The following is a 20,604-nucleotide window of genomic DNA, read 5'->3' as shown; positions in this document are numbered from 1 at the left end:
AAATGCTATTTGAAACATTTTAGTCTCATTTCCAGAGTGAGCAGTCTTGAGAGTGTTCTTTAACCCAGTCTTATCAGTGGAGAAACAGGTTGGAATTTATTAGGAACACTCCCTATCATCTGCAGCTGATTCAGAAACTGTCCTCTTTTCAATACTACTAAACAATCTACTGTGATCCGTGCTTCTCTAACATGAACTGGACTATTGCAATGTAGTGTTCATGGAACTGTCATTGAAGGAAATAGGGTAAATTCAATTGGTTAAGAATATGACTGCTCATCATCTTGTATTCTAATAGTGGTAAGCCAAGTGTTTGGACACTTAAATCCAGTATCTGGAGTTGGAGGGTTGCAATAAAAAATCTTTTAAAAATTAGGGGTGTGTGTGTGTGTGTTAAAACATGAAAATGATAAAAGGATTGTCTGTAGCTTTAAGCAATAGATTGGCTCAGCGTCTGTTGCTAGGCAGCCACAGTATTGTAGGCTTCAGTTTCTATGAGTAAAAGGCAGGGGGAATGGACAGGGTTCTTTCCAGGCATATCTTGGCTGTTGAGGGATGACTTATTGGGTTCAGGACTGACTAAAGCTGCCAGCTCCTGGAGATTTTGTGGTGAAGGTTGACAACAATAAGTCTGGCAACAACCTCTGGGTGTCTTGAAACCATCTGACATGTAAGACTCAACTAGGGCTGGTGGCTTTGCTGCTGTTCAACTACAGCCACCCTATGAAAACCAGTGTGGTGTAGCCAGTGGCATAGTGCCAAGGGGGTGGGGTGTGGCATGAAGCACTAGGTGCGCGGGCATGGCGGGGCATGGCAGGGTCGTTCTGGGGTGGAGTGGGGGCATCGTGAGAGTGTGACATGGGTGCAGAATGCAGGCATGCCCCAGACGCAGTTCCCCCTCACTCCACCCCTGAGTGTAGCAGTTACAGATTCAGAATGTGGTATGAGATACCCAGGTTCAAATCCCCATCTTGCTGTGCCAGCTCACTGGGTGATATTGGAGCAGTCACATACTTTCAGCCTAAACTACTTCACTGTGTTGTTGCGAAGATAAAACATAAAGTAAAATAATGTCAGCTGATTTAGTCCCCACTGTGGAGAAAGATCTTGCATAAATCGAGTAAATAAATAAGAAAGATAGCTATGAGAAAGATAAAATGTAGGTTGGTATGGTTTCCAATTCTGGGTTGGGAAATACTTAGAAATTTGTGGGGTGAGCTTGGGGACTGCAGGGTTTTGAGAGAATTTCAGCAGGATATAATCCTGCTTTGAGGAATTTTGAAATTTGAGGAATTTTAGCAGGATATAATGCTGTAGAATCTCTCTTTCCAGTCCTGCCTCTATTTCTCTACCTCTTCCCAGTTTCTTTTCCAATTCTGCCTCTGCCGATTCCCAGGCAGTTGGTAAAATCATCATTGTTATTAGCTTTGCATATTTTTCCCCTTAACTTTTTTTTAAAAAGTGGATGATTTTTTTTTTATCAACAGGTAATTAATGAGAGATTGTATCCCCTTCTGAAGATCTCTATGGCATTTGAGATACATTTCTATCATTTTTAGTTACAGTGTTATGCGGTCCACGGTCATGTTTGTGAATTTCCTTTAAGTAGAAAAGGTATGATATAAAAAACATTGATCAGTCAATAAATGGACTGCGTATAATATGATATGAAAGGAACTCAGTTTCTCCTGCAGAAGGATCCTTTCCATATTCTTTTTGCAGAATAATGACCTACTTTGGATTGAGGAATTACACAATTTTAAGATTGTAAAGAAACTGAAATTGGTCAGGATGTTCTATTCATTGACTCAATCATCAACCCAAACTGAGACTGCAACCAAGAAATCCAAAGGAGATTGAGAAAGGAGATTGAGACAGTCATAAAAGATTTTAAAAATTGTTCAGTGTGTAGCGAGTAACCAAAATCAAGAAAATTCATACTATAGTATTCCCAATTATTATGCATGGATGTGAAAGTTGGTCAAGGGTGAAAACTGACAGGATTCATTTGAATTGTGGTGTTGGAGGAAAGCTTTACAGATATCATGAACTTTCAACAAGACAAATAAGAAAGCATATTTTACATTTTGGTGCTTCAGACTGAAAGCTCAATTTCTGACTTAAGTGGCATTTTGGATTTTACACACACACACACACACACACACATTGACATAGTTCAAGTCAGTTGTAAAGCTCCCATTCATGCTAGGAACAGATAGTTTAAATAATTGATAGAACATTCCATAATCTGATCAAGGTAAGAAAAATAATTAATCCTAACTTTAGAATATATCCATAGCATGCTACTTATTTAAAAGTGTGGATATACTGAAGAAGTAGAGAGCCAGTATGGTATGGTGGTTCCCTGCTCCTCCACATAAGCCTGCTGAGTGACCTTGGGCCAGTCATGGTTCTTTCAGAACTCTCTTGGCCCATGAGGAGGCAGACAATGGTGAATCACCTCTCAACATCTTTTGCCATATGAGGTTGCCATAACTGTGACTTCACAGCATGCACACACACACACACTCATAAAGCAGCTAACAATACACAGTAAAAATAATAAAACACACAATAAAAACAATCTTCCCAACAATAAAACCATCTTCCCAACCATAAAACCATCTAGCAGTCATAAAATCACTGGCCAATGAAAACACCATAAAACAGTGTTAAGCAGAATAACATAAAAATATTCTGAAGTATTGAAGTGTGAGTCATAATAACACCAACAAGGAGGAATGCAGTCCATATTATATAATATCAGCTAACTAAGCAATGGAATAAAATTTCAGCTAAAGGCTGTCATCATCAATCTTTCCCACCTGAAAATCACACATACAAGTAGACCAAACAGCATTCTAAAAACATTCCAAGAGTCAACTGAACCAAGTGCAATGTCCAAACTGTGGACCGAAGATCAATTTTATCTGTGAAATCCTTTTATAAATAGGTCACAGCAAACTGAATTTCACAACTAGCCGTGTTTTTCCTATTCCCTGATGCACAGACTGAAGACTGTAAATATAACCCCTACAGGCTGCAGTTTTCACAATATGATTTTCAACTCCATGGAAAAATAAACCTATGAGTATAAAAGTGGTTGTACAATTCACAATTATTTTGATCCATGTTATGCTGTACAGAGATTTCTGTGAAGGAATATAATGCATAATTAAGCCAATTGTGGATGATAGTGATGATAATGATGATGACATACATTCATGCAATGGACAACAATGATTCAGAGTTTCATTGTAACAATTAAATACAGATACATTCTTTGCCAGCCTACCAAATTTGGCAAATGTATGTGATAAGGCATATGACTTTACAGTGCAGCTGTGAGACTTTCATGGGTGTAAGCCTTTTCGCATGTCCTCTTAGTTTTGTATGGACTTTTAATAATATTCCAGAACTTTTGTTGATGGTGTTGTTAATACATGTGGGGAGGGGGGGGGGCAAAGGTCGAAGTATTTTAACCTTGCATGCCAGGTCAATAAAGAATTTCAGTTCACTAGTATTTCTAAAATGTCTCTCTTTTCAACAAGTTACTATTGCCTTAAGAAAGGTAAGCAACACACATTTGAGATGAAATAAGTGTAAAATGCTGTTGGTTTAGAAAAGAAAAAAACCCAAAAGAAAACAGTTGCTTCCTATGATGTAAGAAAAAAAAGAAATGCAAATGAGACCTAAACACTTAACATATCTGATAAACAACTGTATAAAAATAGACGTTAAAAATGGCAAAGACCTTGGAAATGTTCCTGTCCAGGGTCATCTAAGCTTATGTCTTCATATTACAAATGTGAATTTGAACACTGATCAACAAAGCCACTTTTCATCTAGTTTGCTAGCTCTTTCTGTTGATGCTGAAGCTGTTCTGTATTACCCAAGCACAGTGGGAACCATATCAAGGATATATATCAAAATTATCCTTATGCACAGAATTAGGATTTCTGGTGGAATATTTAGGAGCTATAACATAAAAGGTATCACTCAGGGAAGTGAGCACAAAGAATAAGCTGTGTTAAAGTGTTTATATTTAAACTCTACAGACAGCTGCACCAGCAATATGAGGTTTTAGGATTGTATAGAATGGCTAGATATTAAAGTCATGTCTTGCAACATTGTGGTGGTGGTGGTGGCGGTGGTGGTGGTGGCAACGGCAAATGACCATGGCTGCTGATATGCGAGGATGGCCCCCATGGCTGAGAGATCATGCGTGGGGCGGGGCAAAGGGTGGGTGGATGGGGGTTCAGTGGAGGTGGAAAAACTAGGTCTTGCTCCAGGATCCATGGGGGGGGAAAACTCTGGTCTTGCTCCAGGAGCCGTTTTCTGCTGGTATGCCTCTGAGGATCAGTGACTGAAAGCATCCCATTTTGGCAGAAGAGACTGCATCTTCACCATCCTTCCCCCCCCCTTTTATGTTTCCTGTTTTGTTTTCTTCTGTTTCAGGCATTTTCCCCAAATCCAATGTATCCTGGGATAAGGAGGTGAAACATCCCGGTTTGACCATGACTTCCACATGGTTTTCGGGTCTAACTCAGGCCAGCCCCATGAGATTTCCCTTATCCCGCGCCTTTCAAAAACCGATAAAATTGGAGGTTCTTTTTTTAAAAAAAACTATGCCACTCCCGCTCCCATGCAAACACTGCAGGAGACGGACTGGTTTATTTTTCCTGCCTCACTGCCTGCAGCCAATCAGAATGTTGGAAAAATGGGACAGTTTGCGCATGTGCAGCCATGTTGGAAAGGAAAATGAAACTAAACCGGGGGCTATGCAAGTTCTTCCTCCTGGCCTGAATGCACTGCTGGGCTGCTGGGTGAAGGGAGAAACCAAGATAGAAACATCCTAGTATGTATGACCCCAGTTTCCCCCTGGGATATTTTGTCCATCTGGTAAACATCTAAGTTTTCTTTTTGAATCTGAAGTAAAAATACCTTGACTACTGAAGTACTTTTTTTTTAAAAAAAAGACATCTCTATCAAGAAAGAAAGATAAGCTGTTTTTGAAACATTATTAAATGGATTTTAAGACTTTTAGACTTAATACATTCAAGATGGATGGCTGATTTCTTCTCCCTTAATGAGGTATGTGGACTTTCAGTTGTGAGAAGCTTTTGAAATGTTTGGTAAGTTCCACACAACTGAAATGAGATGTCCTGATAATACAAAAAAAAAAGGTGTCCTGGGAAAGTACTCAGCACAGCCTAAGATGACCTTAGGTTGCCTTACTTCTGTTCAAGATGACTATTTTAAAAATGCTTCAAAGTACACTTTCCCCCCCTAAGCCACCTGCAAGATATATCCTGCCTGGCTGTGCAGAATGCAGAGCTCAGGAGGCATCTTATGTTTCCTGCCCAACTCTTTTGCTCTCCAGTCAGGTTCACTTTCAGCTTGTGCCCCACATTTTGTGTGGTACGGAAAGGATTCTCTCTGCCACCATTTGCTGAAGGTTGCTTCAGGATGTTTGCTCTGCAGGCTCCAATCCTGGGCATTTTTTCAGCTCAAAAAATACATAGTTGTACTCAGCTGGCCCTGCCAATTTTGAAAATATATATTTTCCCTTTTTTATTTTCAAGGAGCTATATTCATAGCTATGCAGACACACAGAAGATATTCTTAGCCACAGAAGATGGGTCTTCCACCCACTGAAAATCATTGATTTGTCCTCCACGGACTGGCTATTCAGTCTTAATGCACAAGTCTTTTCTTACTGCATAGAAAAACTTGCAGAATTAGTTCAGGATTCACTACATACTATTGGAGAATTCAATCTGCTTCAGAACTGCCTATCTTTGATGAATATAATTACAGAAATGATAACTCCAACAGCTGGTAATATATCTCACAAATGAAGCTTCTTTTGAAGATTCAAGAATAGATTTCAAGAAAAATCACCTGGAAATATAGACTACAAAGAAAAACTTCCAGAAAATCCCCAAAACCAACAATCCAGAAGGCAGCAAGAAAATGGATGAAAATATAAGAAAAAACTGGCCACTAAAATGAATGGCAATAGTGGGCACAGGGTTCTTCCCATTGGAAGACGGGTTAGTGTAAATAAGGCACTATGCTCTCCATAACATGCAGAAAATGGCAAATAGATATTGGTATATTGAGGAAGGGCAGTCTAGAAATTTAAATATTAATAATAGAGGAGTTTCACTATTTATACACTACTTATTCATTTCATTCACTGCTGTCCAAAACATCAAGCATCAGAATACTCTAAAGCAGGAATGCTCAAACTCTTCAAGCTTGTAGGAACTTCTGGAATTCTGACAGAGGGTGGTGGGGACAACCATAAAATGTCTGCCACAGAAAATGGAGCTAAACAGGAAGTGGTGACACAGGAGTTATATCCAACCGCAATATGGCTGACCCATGAGGTGGAGCCTACAACAAAATGTCAAGGAATGAGATTATGAATAAAATTAATAGTAACTCTTCAACATTTCAAGCAGAAGTTCTGAAGATGCCTTCTAATGACTATAATATTTACAAGTATTTTCTTGCTTACACACAGCAACATTCAGTTACAGAAATCTTGTGCTGTGGTGGGAGATGATGCCAAATCAATGTTATTGTTGTTTTTAAAAATCTGCACAGCCATTAATGTCTCCAGTGCCCTAAGCAATCATAAGCCTTCCTGGATAAAAGCCCCACCTGGCTCTGCCCACTCCAGGAAAGGTGTGGGTAAGTGCAATGTTGGATATTCCTGCTCTTAAGAATAGGAGCTGGCAGCATAAGGTATTGATTATGCTGTTCTGCAATTTTGAAAATCAAAATTTGACTTATATAATTTTGTTTCACAAGGCCATATTTTTAAAGCTGCCCAAGATGCTTTTTGCTGGGACCTGGTCATTTTAAACAGTCTCAGCTATAAATGGTCTCAATAATCATAAATTCATTCAACCTTTTTAACATACAACCACTGTGTTTGACTTCATGACCTCACGTGGCAATGCAATGGCATAGCACCCACAGGGTGGGGAGGTGCAATGCCCTGGGCGGAACCACAGAGGAGGTGTGGCAAGGCCAGGGAGGGGGTATGGTGGGGGCATGGCGGGGGCGTTCTGGGGTAGGGCAGGGGACAGATGCCGCAGCAGGGGCACAGGACACGTGCATGCCCCAGCTGAAGTTTCCCCTCATTCTGCCCCTGTGGCAATGAAATCTACAGGCATTCTACAACTGTGCAACAAGGCTATTTTATCAAGATTCTAAAAAAAATTAATTAGCAAGTCATTGTTTGCTTTTAATCGTTGCTATTATGAAATTATTGTTCCTGTGTAGAAAATATACATCCAGAAATTCTGCCACTTCAATGTCACTTCACTGTTGGAGCACTTTCTGTATTTCCTGTGCTGCTTAGTGTGTATCTGACTGCTGGAGGTCAACAGTATAGTTGCAGTGAGCTGGAAAGGGCAGTCATCCACTTGTTCTCGCAGACCCTCTGCTGAATGGCTGATTTCCTATCACCTCCTGTCAAAGCAAGTCTGCCTGACATCTCCAGCTGGAAGACTTAACCTCTAGGGTTGGAGATTCGGACAGTCCGAATCTGGATTTTTACCGAATCTGCACTGATTCGGACGGATTCGGACGAGCAGGGGCCGAATCTGAGCTGTCCGAATCCTAACAGATCCGAATCCATGGGATTCGGATCACCAGCCGAATTGCGTTTTTTGGGGTGTTTTTTCACGTTTCGGCCTGCAGGGGGCGCATTTTAAGACATATCGGCACCAAAATTTCAGGGTATCATCAGGAAACTGTCCTGATGATACCCTCCAAGTTTGGTGCAGTTTGGTTTAGGGGGGCCAAAGTTATGGACCACCAAAAGGGGTGTCCCTATCCCCCATTCTTTCCAATGGGAACTAAGAAGATGAGGCTACCCTTTTGAGGGTCCATAACTTTGGCCCCCCTGAACCAAACTGCACCAAACTTGGAGGGCATCATCAGGACAGTCTCCTGATGATACACTGAAATATTGGTACCGATACATCTACAAATGCACCCCCTGCAGACACCCCCAGAAATTTGCACAAGATTCTTTGTTCTGCAGTGACTTAGCTGCATTGCTGTCAATAGGGAATTTCTGATAGAGGGCTGTGGAGTGCACATTTTTCATGGTAAACCCACAAAACTTTCAGGGTATCTTCAGGAGAGTCTCTGGATGACACCATCTAGGTTTGGGGAACTTTACTTCAGGGGGCAGTGGGAGATGGGCCCTACCCTTTTGGGGTCCCATAGAATTAAACCCCCTGAAGCAAAATTCCCCAAACCTGGATGGTGTCATCCTGAGACTCTCCTGAAGATACCCTGAAAGTTTTGTGACCATACCTTCAGAAATGTGCACCTCACAGCCCTCTACCAGAAATTCCTCATTGACAGCAATACAGCTGCAGAACAAAGAATCTTGGGCAAATTTCTGGGGGTGCCTGCAGGGGACGCATTTTGAGATGTATTGGCACCAAATTATCAGGGTATCATCAGGTGACTGTCCTGATGTTGCCCACCAAGTTTGGTGCAGTTTGGTTCAGGTATGGACTCTCAAAAGGGGTGCAACTATCCCCATTGTTTCCAAGGGGAGATGATGGGGGATGGGGGCTACACCTTTGAGAGTCCATAGCTTTGGCTCCCTTGAACCAAACTGCACCAGAGCTGTGGGGGTATCATCAGGACAGTCTCCTGATGATACCCTAAAGAATTTGGTGTCACTAGCTTTAAAAATGCTGGTTTGCGTGTTTCACCGCTCACTCACTCCAGCAGGCTTCATGTGCAGGAGCGGTGAAACATGAAAACCAGAATTTTTTAAGCTAGTGGCACCGAATTTCAGGGTATCATCAGGATACTGTCCTGATGACACCCCCCCAAGTTTGGAGCAGTTTGGTTCAGGGGGGCCAAAGTTATGGACCCTCAAAGGGAGGTCCCTATTCCCCATTGTTTCCAATGGGAGCTAAGGAGATGGTGGCTACCATTTTGAGAGTCCATAACTTTGGCCCCCCTAAACCAAACTGCACCAAGCTTGGGGGTGTCATCAGGACAGTCTCCTGATGATACCCTGATATTTTGGTGCTGATATGTCTAAAAATGCGCCCCTGCAGGCACCCCAAAAAATTTGCCCAATATTCTTTTTTCTGCAGTGACTTCTGCATTGCTGTCAGTGGGGAATTTCTGGTGGAGGGCTGTGGGGTGCACATTTATCAAGGTACAGTCACAAAACGTTCAGGGTATCTTCAGGAGAGTCTCTGAATGACACCATCCAGGTTTGAGGAACTTTGCCCATGGGGGCAGTGGGAGATGGACCCTACCCATAACATTGAACCCCTTGAAGCAACGGTCACTGAACCTGGATGGTGTCATGAAGAGACTCTCCTGAAGACACCTTGAAAGTTTTGTGGGTTTACCATGAGAAATGTGCACTCCACAGCCCTCCCACAGAAATTTCCCATTGGCTGCAATGGAGCCAGCCAGCCAGCCACTACAGAGCACAGAATCTGGGGAAATTTTTTTGGGTGACTGTGAGGGGTGCACTTTTAGAGCTACTGTCACCAAAATTTCAGGGTATCATACAAGTCTGTCCCTATGATACTCCCCAAGGTTGGTGAAGTTTGGTTCAGGGGGTCCAAAGTTATGGACCTTCAAAAGTGTAGCCCCCATCTCCTGTTAGCTTCCATTAGAAACAATGGGGGATGGGGCACCCCTTTTGAGGGTCAATAACTTTGCCCCCCCTGAACCAAACCACACCAAACTTGGGGAGAATCATCAGGACAGTCACCAGATTATGTCCTGAAAGTTTAGTGCCACTAGCTTTAAAATCGCGTCCCCTGCAGGCCAAAATGTGTAAAAACACCAAAAAATTCAAAAAATAATAAAACGGACCCAAATTTTTCGGATTTACCCGAATTTTCGGGCATATCCGAATCGGCTATGATTCGGATTTGGGTATACAAATCATTTTATGCCCCAATATACCCAAATCCGAATTTTAACGAATTTTTTTAGTATTGACCAACCCTATTAACCTCACAAGAGTCACATGTTCCTGGTCTCTTTTCTTTCTGGGCTCAGAGGAGGTGGGATAACATCACCCAGGAGCAGCAAATGGAAGGGATGCTGGTAGACCCATTTTTAGCAATGGATCCAAGAAGGATCCTTTCACTGCGAAGCAAGAGTTGTTGAATGCCCAATGTCTCCTTTCAATCTGAGCCATGAACCAGACAGAAGCCAGCAGCCCACAGGGCTGCATGCCCCACCAATGATAGAGTGGGCTGACCTCTGGGGACAGGTTGCAGGAAGCTGCTTGAGAGTTGATTGGCTTATAGCAAGTGCTGGACCATGTTGTCCAAAGTATCCTTCTTTTTGTTGTTGTCCCCTCACTCAGGCAAAAATGACGCCCCAGCTCAAGGGTGGATATATAGTTATAAATGCATGTACTTAAAGGTTTTGAACTTTCATTCAGATAACTAATACATCAATTTGCTATATATACAGGAAGTTCACAATTGACACAAACCCATTCCACAGCAAAATTATGCATGCAGAGTCAAATGATTTCAATAATACTTCTATGTGCCTTGTTTGTAGCCATTCAAAAAAAATACAAATAGAGCAAGACTTTGCAAATTGGCCTTCCTTTGACTATTGCTAGTATTTGATTTTCCTTTAGTGCCAATTGTTAAGTATTGTACTGAACCCAGCAGTGAGTCCATATATCTTCAGAGGGATTATAGCATAATTTAGATGGCAGATTAATGGAGAAAATCAAAAATAGGGTTTGATAAACTAGACCCTTTCCAGGTCTATTTTCACCTTTGAATAAGAATTCACTGGGGCCAGCCTTGGACGTCGAGGTTCAGGTTGGGGAATTCCTGGAAATTTTGTGACGAAGTCTGAGGAGAGCAGGGTTTGGGGAGGGAAGAGGTCTCAGCAGGATACAGTGACATACACCCTCCAAAGCAGCCATTTGCTCCTGAGGAACAGGTTTCTGTTGTCAGGAGTTCAGTTGTAATTCCATCAGATCTCCCAGTCCCACCTGGAAATTGGCTACCCCAAGACTTGGCAGCAGCCTTTGGCAATTTTGGCAACAACGTTGGCTACACCAAGACGTGGCTGCAACCTTTGGGTGACGATATCACTTGACTTGTGTGACTCAACTAAGCCTGGTTCTTTGCTATTGTTCAACAGCAGACACCCAATAAAAGTCACTGTTAGAACTTCAGAGGTTCATATCCCATCTTGCTGTGCAAGCTTGCTAGACGATTTTGGACCAGTCATATATTTTCTGCCTAACCTACCTCTTAGAGTTCTTGTAGAAATAAAAAGGAGAGGAGACTGTTGTAAGCTGGTTTGGTCCACACTGTGAAGAAAAGTAGAGTAAAAATGAAGTCAAATAATAAATATAGTAGAAAATTGGAGGTTGATGACTGGAGAAGGAGAGAAAGAGGCAGGGAAGGGGAGAGAATGTGGGTGTTGCTAAGAGGAGGGGAAAAGAAAATAGTGTGGTGAGGGGAATACATGGGAATGTTATGTGCCATCACACAATCCTTGAGGGTTCCCTTTCATGCAAGTAGGTCTACAAAACTGGTTTGGTGGTTTGGTGAGGTTGCCAACTGCAGGTTAGAAAACACTTGAAGATTTGAGTGGATGGAGCCTGGGAGAATGGAGATGGAGGAGAGGAGGGACTACAGAAGGCTATAATAGCATAAACTCAAGCCGCCAAAGAACCTATTTCTTCTATAGAATGAAGGTTGCCAATCTCCTAGTCACCTGCAATTACAACTTATCACAGATGACAAGCACCACACATTTAAGCCATAGTTAGGTAGAGGCAGTTCGGGGGTGGGGGGAAGCTGAACACAGAGGGGCAAGATAAATGTAGGTTGGTTGTTGGGCAGAAAGGAGAGTAAGAACCAGAGAAAGGGAAGATGCTATGGGGCTTTCAGGAAAGAGAAAGAGAAAATAGTGGTGGGAGGGGGAAATGAGATATCTCCCACAAGTCCTTCTGCATTCTCACTTATGTATGCCTATTTCTGCAGTAGATTAGTTTGCATTCATTTTATAATATATTTCTGATCATTATTTGATGTTTTATTTAATCAATAGTTGTGCAATTGCCTTCAGAGTTATTTTAGAAAGACTTCGTGACTTTGAGAAGGGAACTTATTGTACTTCGTGACTTAGAGAAGGGAACTTATTGTACTTCAAGTGAGACTAATAGTTCATCCTATCTTTAGTACGAAGAACCACCCCAAATAGATTCCTAAAGGTAACCCCCCTCCCCCCCCAAAAAAAAACACCTAAATGTATTCCCAGTTTATATAAAAATATTTTTGGCCATATCTATCTTTTGGGCAGAATATCGAAAAGAAATCATATGACCTGTAAAAACTGTGCTGTATCTCTAAATGGGGACTGATAAAAATTCCATTTTGAGTTGTTTGGGAACAAACTTTAACTAGGCTAGAAAGTTAGTTTATTTTAAGAATCTATAAAGTGCAAGCTAGTGTAAATATTTAATTTAAAACCAAGAACAATAGCTTTTCTTCTATTGTTACATATCCTTTTTTAGTCATTTTTGTAGTTCACTAAACTTTCAAATAAAAATATCTCTCTCTGTGTGTGTATGTGTGTGGTTTTATTCACCAGAGAGAAAATCAGAGGTCAGGGATGAACATTTTCTTTCACATTTTTCATCTCCTAGGAATCAAGGTGTGTGTTATCATATCACTTGGTAAAGTTCAGCTTGATGTTTAATAAAATGTGTTTTTCAAACTTTGTTCCATCAAGGAATGATGAATCTTTTAAAAGAGAAGTACAGAATATGGAATCCCAATGTGGATACTCCCCTGCCATGCAATCTCACCTGTTAAAACCACTATCCCCTCCCTAGTTGGTGTTAGTTCTGGAAAGAGCAGAAAGCACCTTCTCTTTATGTATCACTCCCCTTTCTTCCAAAGTAAATAAAGTAACTGGGGAGGGCATAAACTTTAAAGCATAGCAGATTTTCCAGCAGTAAAAATCCACCCCACCCCCCCATCACCCAGGTATGCAGGCACCATCATAAAGCTGCTCAAGCTGTCAGATTCTTAAGTTCAGCAAGCCCTGTTTGTCTCAGGTAGCAACTTAAGTTCCTAGGAGGCAGAGGGCTGGTTTTGATTGTTTTTTTCTTAAAAAGATAAGAGGTTGAGGGATCTTCAGGGGATAATTCTGTCTGTGAAGAAACAATTCAGAGGTCCATTCTACACCACCCAAATAAAACAGTTTGAAGCAGGAAATAAAATGTTTCCTCCATGGAGTTCTGCAACATTTTTAGCCCAAAACATTTTATTTCCAGCCTCAAAACATTTTATTTGTATGATGTTCCCAATTCTTTTTCTAAAAATATTTTGAAAATGTTTTCATTTGCTGCGCCATTTCTTTAAGACATTTCCCACACCTCCTGGACTTTCTCCTTACCACCATTTTTTGAGCTTGCATGGGCCCTCACACTCTTTCGGGTGTGTGTGTGTGTGTTAATTCAAGGGTTGTGTTTTCATAGCTTCCATGACATGATCCCTAGAGAATCACAGCACGAGGTTTAACAAAAAATGGATTCACCACAAAATGGAATCACTTGAACACAGTTTAAAAACCATAGGTAAAAAAAATGCAAAAGAGAAAAAAATCTGTTCCTAATTTTTATAGGAGTCCAGAAAGAAGTAAAATGCTTGAGTGAAAGCTCTTTAGCAAAATGATATGCTGGGCTGTGGTTGTTTCTTTTTAATGTTGTCTTGAATTATCATTGTTTCCATTTTTTTCTAAGATGCAAATTTTTATCTTCTTTGCTGCTTCCCAATTTAATAGCAGACAAGTTGTATTTCCTAACTTCTGTAGCTCAAAAATTACTTTCATGCCATATTCTTACTCTCAATTTATTTATGATTTCTTGAGAGCTAGTAGAGTCCAGGGGGGAAAAAACCATAGGGAACTATTTACTAATGACTAACATTGGTGTAATTTGTGGAAAAGGTTGCAATCAAGGTAGTTTCATGAATTTCTCCCTTTTAAGAATACCATTCATACCATCCATTTTATGTCAAGCGGGGAGCCAATGAATTTGGGGGACATTTGTGGTAAACTTGAAGCTCCTGCCTTTTTATGTAATGAGGTTAGTGCTAGCTTTAGCAATATATTATGTCAACCTTGAGCCATAGTTCCGAGTAAATGGCCAGGAACTTACCATTCAATTAAAGGGTCTTATCTAACAATCAGTCTGTTTCTACGCACAGTTCAACCTTCTCAACTGCTAAGAGATCACTAAAGCACCACTAAATAAGTAAAGAATGTCTGTTGCTCCATTTAACATTTTAAAACCTTCCAGAACATCTGGCTTCAGACTGTACTCCCTCACTAATGTTGCTTCAGTTAGGAAGTTTCTGATGGAAACAAAAAACAGCTCTCCAAGGTAAATACATCTCCAATAAATGCATCTGTTTCATTTAAAATACTTGTATTGGGATTTTTCCCCATCCATTATTTAGACAATGACTTATTAGTTCCGATGCAGGTCCCCTACCCCTATTTGAAGTAACATGGCTTGTAGAACTAACATGACTTACTATTCCATTTGGAGGGCTTGGGGGAATGGTGCAGCCCTGTCCACCCTGAGGAAACTTACTCTGGCAGAGGAGACAGACACTCTGTCAGCCGCCAGCCTCTCAGCTCTGCTGCGGCAAAACCCAGAAGTCCATGTCATGCTGGTATCCTGATTGGACACAAATGTGTGTGTGGGGTGGAGTGGGGATAGACCAGGGTGTTCCTGTGTATGGAACTGATGTTAGTAGGCTCCCACCCAGAGTTTAGAGCCAGGAGCACAGTGCCTCTGCCTTCAGACTTACGCCATGATGTCCTCTAAGCCCTATGGAGGGCTTTCTGGTGGCAAGGGGATTTCTTTGCATCTTTTGCTCCCTGCACCACCAGAAAGTCCTCTTGGAGGCAGTGGGGCAACAGAGCAGTGGCTTTGTGTCCCATTGTTGAGGACTTTGAGTGGAGTTTCCCATAGTTCTGATGAATGTTTTATAGGACATGTAAAGAATGCTTGTTTCATACATGAAAATAACCATCACAGTATAGAGCAGGGGTCAGCAATCTTTACCACCCAAAGAGTCATTTGGTCCCGTTTTCTACAGCCCCGAAGATCTACAGAGCCACCTCTGGTTCGCCCCCTCCACTCCCCTTTCCTTCCAGCGCTGGGAGGCGGAGGCACTGGGCAGGGAAATCCCCTCTGCCTGATGGAGCAGGCAGTCACCTGAGCTGAGGGGCACAGGGGGGATGGCGTCTGTGACCTGCCCAGTGCCGCCGCCTTTCGCACTGCGGGAGGCAACGGCGCTGGGCAGGGAAACCCACTCTTCTCCACGGAGCAGGCAGGCGCCTGTTCTGGGGGCAGAGGGGGGATGTCGGCCATGGCCTGCCTGATGCTGCCGCCTCTCGCACTGCGGGAAGCAGCAGTGCCAGGAAGGGAAACCCTCTCTGCCCAATGGAGCAGCCAGTCTCCTGCTCCGTGGGGCAGAGGGGGGTGGCAGCTGTGGGGATAGCAGAGGGGGGATGGCGGCTGCTCTGGAGGAACATGCCCACGCTACCCTCCGACCTTCTGGGGCAGAGAGTAGCGTGGGTGTGTCCCTCCAGCCCTCCAGAGCAGTGCTGGAAGGAGAGGTGAGTGGAGGGGTCACGAAAAGCGGCTCCCTCACGCATGGAGCCGCCTCTGGTTAAGCCCCTCTACTCACCTTTCCTTCCAGTGGTACCCTCCAACCTCCAGGCCACATGGAGCCGCAGTATAAGGCTGAAAGAGCGGCATGTGGCTCCGGAGCTGCAGGTTGCAGACCCCTGGTATAGAGGGAAAAGTTAGCAAAACAAGAACAAAACACTACACTAAAGCCATTGTAACAAAATAAGTGTAAAATTTTAATAAGGTGCAAATATCTAAATCAAAGTCTATATTCTGCATCTCAAAAGACTGCACGCTCTAAAGGAAATACAAAATTGCATAGGCAAATAACGAAAGCATATTGGCAAAACAGACAGTTTGTAGTACAAATGTAGCAAAAAAATTCAGTCCATACAAAGTTGATACAAATAGACAGGTTTTCCGATAACAAAGTTCTTGTTTTGTTGAAAAATAGAACTGTATTGCTGTTAGAGATAAAAACTCTTCTTCAATGGGAAACTGCATAGCATTGACTCCACCCCTATTGCTGTCACGTCTGAGTGTCCTGCTGCCATTAGGTGTTTTACAGGATCAAAATTACATTCTAACAAAGGAAGCATATAAGCATAGAATATACAATTTGGTCCACAGTATAAAAACTATAATAAATATGTACAAGAAATCCCCATACATACCTTCAAGGATAACAGTAATTCACTCCATCCTGTTAACTCAGAAACACTGCAACAAAGCCTTTTATTTCACAGTGCATACGTCTCATGATCACTATATCCTTAAATACATAGTCTACATTAAACCAGCTGGGAGGAATAATAATCATGGAGAAAATCAGCTTAACCCATTTGTTAACACTGAATTTAAAAAAGTTGTAAAAAACATAAGTTGCTAGGAGGATTTCAGAAGGGCTCTTCTCACTTTCGATGGAGCTGCTCATAGTTCTGATGGATGGTTTATAGGATGACACATACCCTCTGCCCCTTTTCTGCACTCAGGAGTTTTTCCCTCCAAAATTCCAACTGCTGTTTTTTTTTATGTTACTAAGTAGCTCCCCTGTAAACTATTATAATGAAGAGGTAGTGTGAATGTAGTGATTTTTCTTTACATTTTTCACTTTGTGCTTTCCCACCTTTATAATAGAATAAGAAGAAAAATATTCTTTGTCTGCTCAGTGTGGAAACCTCTCAGCTTTCCTGCTTAGTATCTGAGTGGGGATTTCCTTCAGAGAATATAAACCAGCAACTCATATGTGCCTTTAGTGCAACTGTTTTGTTTACACCAGGGACTTAGCTAAGGACATACTGCCCAAGAGGACATATAGGGTCATATCTTCCCAGCTGGTCGCCATTTGATCATGTGGGGGGCGGAATATTGTCCCCCACACTAGCCTGGGCTGCACCTGCCACAGTGCACTTTGGCAGCTGGGCCTCTTGGGGAGTATTCTTGGCGGGTTCACCAATGGCTGTGAAACTTGTACTGTGGCTACCTGTGTTGGCAGAGTGCCCTGGCTGTGCTCATGGCTGGAGCTGCTGCAATGACTGCCCTGCCACTGCCTGCCTACTACTACAAACCTGGCTACCACCCCCTCACCACCACTCCTGGCCCCATGAGCTGGCATCCTCTCCCCCTGCCAGCTTCCTGGGAGACCTAGGTCCACTGGCAGGTAGGTAAGACCATTCAATTCAGTGGGGCTGACTCCCTTGTTTGTTTTAACCTGGCACCCTGGGGGCCTCAAGGAAGGCAGAGGTGGCTCTGCAAAAGTGGCCTCTTTCTTACCGCCATCTCCTCCCCATCAAAATATTTATTTCTTGCTTTGGTGACTCCAGGTGTGAGAAAAGCATTTACATTCAGGAAAGAAACAAAGCCACACAAGAGAGGATAAGTGGATCCACCTGCCTTCCTCCGAGCCCCTTGCCACTTGGGGGTTTAGAGGTCTGGGGTTAAGGAGGGCACATTCTTCTTCTTCTTCTTTTGGGGGTCCATAACTTTGGCACCCCTCAACCAAACTTCACCAAACTTTGGGAATATCTTCAGGAGAGTCTCCCTAAGATACCCTGAAATTTTGGTTCCAATACCTCTAAAAATGTGCCCCCTGCAGGCCGAAACGCAAAAAAACATCAAAAATAAATTTCGGATGGAGATCCAACCCCACACACCTGAACTGGGGCTGAATTTTTTTCCAATCTACCAACCCTAGATTTGGGTGATGGGAGGGATTTTAGTTTTCTCTCCCTTCTGCGCTGCTCAAAGTTCCTTTGCAGATAGCATGGTACTGCTGCAACACTACCCCTCAAACTGGAGGGTGCTGGTGGAACTTAAAACAATCATCTCCTCACCTTTAAAATATAATGCAAAACTTTCTATTCTGAACCCTCGATTTAGTGATTTAGAGAACTGAACTCTAATCTAAAGAACCAGATTTGATTCCTCATTCCTCCACATGAAGCTTTCTTGGGTCACTTTGGGCAAATCACAGTTGTCTTCAAAGCCTTGCAGCCCTATCTACCTCACAAGGTATCAGTTGTGGGGAGGGGAAGGGAAAGAATTCATAAGCCACATTGGTATAAATCCAAACCTCCTCCTCTCCACATTTCTCTACTTAAGAACCATTTATCCATTATATTTAAAGCATATTAATGCAGCATTTTGTGTCCCTGTGTTCTGATTTCCTGTCCTCATGATTTGAGGAAAAAAAATAAACTGTTTTCTTCTAACTGATTATGTGTATATCTCAGAATCTTTTCCTTTAGGCAAATGGAGGTGAAAGCAAAAGGACAAAGAAAAACTTTTTACAGGAAATGTAGCAATATGTTTCTCTTGTAGTTCAGACCAAAATGGAAGTTTCTTTAAGATTTATAGAGAATCAGCTGGAATGTGCTCACTGCTTTGGCTGATTATTGGGAAGAAGTTGTTTTGTGGTTTTAGTTATTTCCATGTAATTTTCTGCTTTGCTAAAGATGGGTGGTGCTACAAAGCTCAGCACTTGTTCTAACAATGTAACACACTGAAGTAAAATGACAGCTAAACATTTCAGTTTTTAGAGGAAAATGTTCTAAGCAAAAATTAGGTTGAGTGACACAGTAGAGTTCATTTTACTTTGAGATCTTCAGAACTGATGTAATTTTTTTTAATGACTGAGCGTCTAAATTCCTGCAGGGGAAATAAAACAAAATGACTAGAAGAGGTGAACTTCAACCAAATGTCAAGAGAAAGCTTTCTTAAGCTGCCCAATGCATTTCCAGACTTTATTGGGGTGATTATAAATATAATGAAAACATAAAATCAGTGTCTTGCATCAAGACTAGCGTTTCTGTGACTTCAAAGACTTCTTCTTGTGAAGTGTGATTTCCCAGTCCTTCCCCGCCCATGACAGCCTGAAATGTTTCTCTCCTACATTCCACCAAATCCTGTGGGGTTTTAAGATGCATTTCCTTGGGATGTGGGATGAAGGGAAATTGTGCTACATAGGTAGATGGACTTGCACTCAAGCTAATCTGGATCGGCACCATTAGAACAACTTCTGCAACCTTTTGCTAAACTACATATGTAACAGTAATAAAAATGTATAATGATGAATAATAGAACCAAATTTGTGAGGAAATCACCTTGCTGTCCTTTTGACTTCTAACTACTTTCTACACCCTTTCCTCCCACTGCCACCTCCTCCTCCCATCATTTCCCATCTGTATCCTTCTTCTTCCTTTCCCATTGCCACCAACAATGGTCTCTATCTCCTCTTTGCACTCTCACTGCCCCTCTTCCTTCAGTCTGCCCTGTTTACCTGCTCCTTACCATCTATGCATCACTTTGCCTAGCCACCCCTCCTCCTCCCTGTGTCTTCTGCTAACAGAAACCAAGGCTTGAAACCAGTCAATCCTGTTATGGTCACCTAGCCATGGCTACAGCAGTCACTGAGGAAGCATTTGTTTCTGAAAACTATAGACTTTACACCTATTATCTAAGGGAAGGCGATATCTCTCCAATGAAGTTTCTTTTTTTAGGATTCAAATTTTCTGCAAACAACCTCACAGAATAACTGTTCCAGTACAAATAGCACACAGAAATAGATGTTTAAAATTGAAGTGAAAAGCAAAGAATGGAAATGGTTGGCAAAAACATAAATGAATATAGTAACAAGCAAAACAGTATATAGACAATTAGCCCTCTCTTCTCAACGAGCTTTCTCTTGCCCTGTGGTGGTGGCCTTTCTCCTCTTTTCATTGCTTTGGCCTCCCCATTTTCCTTGTACTAAATTCCTGAAGTCCATCATGTTTATTTTCTTTTTTTTAATGATGTCAATAGTGTTTGAGACATTCGTATAAAAAATGAGTGACTGTTACAGATGATTCAGAATCAAATTCCAATGTGTTTGAATGCCTATTAAACTACATAAATTAGGCTTTAAAAGGCTATATGGCACTGTTAATATTTAATATTTAGCTATCTATTACATAAATCACTTTATTTGTAATTAACCTGTCATCCTTGAAAGGAAAGCCCACAGCAGTGCGGAGTCATCTTAATGAGTGTTCTCTGAGCCTTTGCCCACTAAGCTAAACTATGACTATGTGTCCTGTTTACATGAAAGGTATCATTCTTTCTGAAGGGCTCTCAGCCGAGGAAATTAAGCATTTTTTTCTTCACTGTCTCAGACATCCTGCTGGAGCTGAGAGGATGATTTTGATCGACTGCAGCCAGACAATTTCGGAATGAAAGTCTTCCAAGCACAATTCTCAAGAAAAATATATGCTGTCCCACCAAAATAAATTGAGCAACAGAACAGCAAGATGACAAGCAAAAATCTGTCCTTTCACAGTTCTCATTCATGCCACTGTTATCTGTTGGAGATGTCAGAAGTTCCATTTCAGAAAATCATGGTTTAATTACACTGGCATATG

The sequence above is a fragment of the Sphaerodactylus townsendi genome, linkage group LG10 (genome assembly GCF_021028975.2).
Source record: "Sphaerodactylus townsendi isolate TG3544 linkage group LG10, MPM_Stown_v2.3, whole genome shotgun sequence".
NCBI classification, from domain to species: domain Eukaryota; kingdom Metazoa; phylum Chordata; class Lepidosauria; order Squamata; family Sphaerodactylidae; genus Sphaerodactylus; species Sphaerodactylus townsendi.
The sequence above is the reverse complement of the archived record's forward strand: the minus strand, read 5'-3'. Positions refer to the sequence as shown.